General features: G+C 38.4%; 1 pseudogene; it reads right to left on the reverse strand.

Annotated features, from left to right (window-relative positions):
- Nucleotides 1-4892: 4892 nt before the first annotated feature.
- Nucleotides 4893-5041, reverse strand: LOC115228433 (annotated as a pseudogene).
- Nucleotides 5042-5253: the final 212 nt, after the last annotated feature.

The following is a 5253-nucleotide window of genomic DNA, read 5'->3' on the forward strand; positions in this document are numbered from 1 at the left end:
ACTAAATGAAGAGTTAAGCTAACCCTGAACCAGTGTGTAATCGGAGAGGTCAAAATGAAAAGGGGCATACTCCAGTGTGATTCATTTTCATCTCAAATGGACCCCTTTAGTAGAATTCTGAACGCAAAGTATCCAAAAGTTATAATGGATAATCAAAATCACGGTTTTATTACATACACAACAAATCACCTCCTTTTATGGATGGCCTAAAAATATTTTCACGAAAAGAAAATACAATGATGAGTATGATGAACGAGGTAAATAATTTCTTCGGAGCCGCCGGACTGAAAAAAATGTCAAAAAGTCCGCAACTAACTACCCTGGCTGACTTTCAATCGAAGCCAAATTGCTTGATAGGATGAATGTTTAAGATATCTCGGAGTTCTAGTAGATAGAAAAATTGAAGTATTGAAAAGCGAAGTACTGAACACACCCTTTGGAAAATTAAAAAAGAGAATCGACAATCTTTCGGAGACAAAATTAAACTCGCGAAATTTATTTAAAGCCATACATGAGCACGCATTATTACTCTACAACTACTACATTAAGCTCGTCAATATTGAGCCAAATAAATTTGAACAGATTGACAAAAATATGCAAAATATCCTTGTACAACACCGAATTCACTTGAAATTTGCAAACAAAAAAGGCTTTACCTTTTAAGAGGCCAACTTGGGAGAGGACTCGTATCCACTGTCCACAAAAGTGAAAGGATACTTCTCCAATTCCTCCGTGATCTTGCGAAAAAGTCTCGTTACTGCCTGAGAAAAGATGAAATTCTGCGGGCCATTCATGCAAAGAAAACACATTTGGCCACAATCGCGGAATACCTCAATGGGAAATACAGCATCCAAGAAACTGGGGACCTTGATTTAAACATGCTGAGAGAAGTGCAGAAGAACCACTTGATTGAGAAAATAAGAAAAAACCATTTTATGCAATTCTCTTTGAATGTTTGAATAATTCCAATGTCGATATTTGTGAATCCTCTAATTAGTTATCTCATGAAAATAACTCTGTGTTTAATGGCTCTGTACCAAGGGGCTTCTGTGTCTATTAGAGAACCTTAACCTATTTTTCGACAATGTTGGAGCATTGTGCAGTCAGTGTAACTCAGGCATAAAGACAGTTGATCACTTAGCGACGAGGTCGAATGCTAAATAGTGACTACTTAAAGAAGACACCACGAAGTAGTGAAGTGTATACATCTGTATTTATGCACAAAGTATGGAATTAAGAAATCCAGGAGGTTGAAAACTTATTCTGTTCAGTCAGTGGTTTTGAATAACTCTGAGGAGATTCGTGTTGACACGACAGAGGGTCGAAAATAACAAGCCGAAGATCTTTTTATTCGACCAAATGAGAAACACAACCACCCTTATTGAGATTGGATCACTTCACATAAAAACCTAAATCAAGTTGAGGTGGAAAAGCTCCATGAGTACGATTTGCCTGCCATTTAACTGGGAGTAATCCATAACGCAAAGGTAACTATAACTGGTACTAAAGTGGAAGCTGTGAGTAAATTCTACAACATCACTGCGACTCAATTGGTCTTGAAGAACCCACACGAGCTTACATCAAGTCTGTGGTCATCATTGGAGGGCATGAAGATAGAATATAAGTTTGAGATGTACCCGAAGATCGCAAAATGACCCGGGTTGCAAAGACAACGACGGAGGAAGCTTCCCCGAGTGATACCATAGAATCAGACTCGAGAACAACCACAAAAGTGGCCTGCACTGTAAAATGGATAATTGTAGTCGAAGACATTTGCTCGGGCTTGAAGAGGAGGAGAATCGACTGAAAGCAGACGCACTGATTAAAAACTAATTTTATCTGGACTTATCAATTTTGTTTCAAATAATAAAATAATTGTTCCTTGTTGCATTTTATAAGATGGACAAAATACTGAATAACATCACTTCTGTCAATCAACTAAGTATAAAAAATCTCATAAAACTGCTAGTTGAACAACCCAATATTCTCAACGAAGAAATCAAACAGATCGAGGAAGAAATGAAGACCAACACATTTCTCCATTACAGATCCTTTGTAAAACTGGCTCAGAACCAGTCAAATTTGCATTCAAACGTATCAAATCATTCTCAATGATAGAAAGAGCAATTAAATTCTCAATTTGATTCCCTGCAGTCAGTAATTACTCAAATTCAACAAGACTGCTCACAATTTAGCCAGAAAAGCTTCCCGTCGTTGATTGGCGGAAAAGATCCTTCACTTTCGACCCTCGAAGATGTCCTTGGAGTCCCCAAGTTGGTGGAGACCTTCATATCCAACCAATCGTACGACCAGGCCCGGCAATTGGTCGAGGTTTGGAGAAATGTGCCACCTATTCCGATTTTGAAGGTAAATTCCGTGATTTCTCCGTGATTAGAGGATCCAACATCAAATTGAGAACAGTTATGAAAAAATGATATCTTCTTTGATGCTAAAACTTCAAAATGGAACTTTGAAGGTTTCTGAACTCCTCAATGTGGTTTCCGTTCTGAGAAAAACCGGTAATTTCACGGAGGACCAATTGAAGAGCCTGTTTTTAGAAGTAAGTCCGTTTTCCGTGATTTCCATAGGGAAGAAGTCATGCAATCGACTCTGGGGTTGGTTCCGTTTCGGATTTAACAGGCATTTTCCCGCCGTTATTTTTTAGTGTTTGAGGGACTTTTTTCGGTGGTGGAAATATACCGTAGTCACCTTTTTGAGACGGTGACTCAATATTCCGCGATTTTTGACGATTCGTCTCCCTTGTGGATTCGCGGACAGGTTTTTTGGGTTTTTCCAGTTTCCAGTTGGCCAAAATGTTGGGCCTTCTTCCTTGTTCTGTCTTATCCTTACATAATTTGACTATTTTACGCGACATTTTCGGGTTTTTGAGCTCGACTTTGCTCAGAATTAAAATTGATTTCAAGACTCAGTTGGACAGATATTACCAATCTCTTGTAGTCCGATATTTCGACTATTTTTTGCAAGAAAATGTTTTGAGGTGTGTTTTTGTGGATTACTTTCAGTTTTTGTAGTTCTCTTGATATGATTTCTGAGGTTAATGATCGAATGAGTGTTTTTTTCGATGAGATTAAAGTACTTTTGAAGAGAATAGATAAATTGGTCTTGCCCTGTTCTCTCTTGGGAGTCCTGTCTTCGATATCAATTCATTTTTCTTTGATTTCCAAGAATTTGTCTTCCCAGTGTTTAGAGATTCGGAGAGCGTATGCAGTCGACTATGTGCCAGGTCTGATGGAGTATGTTTGGATAATGTTCTCTCAGTGTGAGGATATTGGCAAATTAAAATTGAAGAGTGGGTGGAGTCCCCATTCTCGGGTTTGGTTGTATTGCTAATTGAGTAGTTGGAGTGTTTCCACAAGTGTTTGAGGGACGCTCTTTTCCCAATAGTTACTGATCGAGGTGTTTTATGTGAGTAGTTTTGTGATATTTATTTTTATGCTTATTAACATTTTGAAATGAATAATTAGTAAAATGATAAGATTAATCATTCAACTTAAAAAATACTTTATTGACCAAAGGACAGGGGTAAGCCAGTTAATTATAATCCCCACGTGATCCTCGATTCAAACGAGGGAGATCTTTTTAAAAGGTTCTATCCTGCCCAAATGATCGGACTGAGACGACGATGTCCCAGGGTCAGAGTTCTAGAAGTACTTTTTCGAGAGGCATTAAGTGCCTCCTGAGCGTTTCCATATCCGATTGGAAGTTCCAACTGACATGGTGGACCTCATAACGCCACGCTAAGACCGGAAGGAAGGTTGAGAGATCCCCATTCTCAACTGTTCGTGCCAGAAGTACTCGCTGCCTCACGGGCAGGGGAACGATAACGAGAATTGACCCCAGCTGGAAACTAGACCTCCTTCGGATACGAACCCACGACTGTCCAGATCCATTATCCATAGCTTAAGCTTCAGCCAAAAATGGAGGTCTGAAATTTTCTTCATTTTTATAAAAATTTTAATAGTTTTAGCATATTTTCACTAATTTATAAATAAGTAAAGTATTTTTAAGAAGATTTAGACATGTTTTCCACTAATTTTATTGATAATTAGAGTATTTTTCTATTACACGAAAATAATCTGTTATTCTGTTTCCTGTTGCAGATTTCTTCATATGTATGCCAAATATTTTTCTGAAATTGTAATAGTCTTTCAACGTATCGGGAAACAAACGGTGAATATTCTCTTCGAGGTTATTCATTGCTGTTATCGTGTCCAAATGTGAACAGTTTCATTCAGTTTAGTCATATATTGACTCATCATCATTTTCTTCTTCAACTATAACACTCGTTATAGCTGCTTTGCATCCCAACTGTAACACAAAGAGTCAAGGCTCTATCCGCTTTCTTTAAAACGGTTTCACGCACTTTTAACCCTTTTCTCAAAGTTATTTTCAACTTTCCCTCGGTACTTGTTCGAACTCGTGCATTTATTTAGTCTTAAGTGAAGCTTTCAACCCACTTTAGCTTGCACTCACAAGCAAGCCGACTGTAACGATGCTTGCAGGAATACGTACACAGTTACTACAGGGCTTTCACCTTTTCTGGGAAGTCGAGTTCGATAGAACTATATATATTCCTAATAACATCGCAAATGCCACAGTTTGTAGTTTAACTACGATTTAGCAATGGACTATTCTCAATTCATTCGCCATTACTACGGGAATCCGGGTTGGTTTCTTTTCCTCGCTTAATGATATGCTTAAGTTCGGCGGTTAGTCATGTCTGGCTGAGGGTGGTTCAAAACATAACCAAATTGGCAGTGATTCAATAAATAACATTAAAATTAGTGTAATGGATGCAAACAGTCAATAAACACATTAGTCATTTCCAAATACACAGCTCGGCACGCAACAATTGTTATGCCACTACAGGTACACGCTCAACCAGACACAGTCCACGTTACATGAACTGCAAGTTGCATTCAGGATTTTAATGTTCTAAGGTATCGCAAATCACATTACTTATCGCAATTTGCTACGCCCTTCATCGATGCACGAGTCAAGTGATCCACCGTTTAGGGTAATTTAAAAGTAGCAACCAACAACAAGACATGGAAAATTATGCTTGGATGAAACAGCTAACAATAATGCTGAAACAGGCAACAGCACACTGTTTACTTTATAACTAGTTCAGGCTGCGAATAACATCAACAACCATCCCACTCGGTATCCAAGCACACAAATCAAAAGGACTACCACCTGTTTGAGTCTATACGGTAGTCACGCTTATGCCTG

This window comes from Octopus sinensis, unplaced genomic scaffold, assembly GCF_006345805.1.
Source record: "Octopus sinensis unplaced genomic scaffold, ASM634580v1 Contig10412, whole genome shotgun sequence".
In the NCBI taxonomy this organism is placed as follows: Eukaryota; Metazoa; Mollusca; class Cephalopoda; order Octopoda; family Octopodidae; genus Octopus; species Octopus sinensis.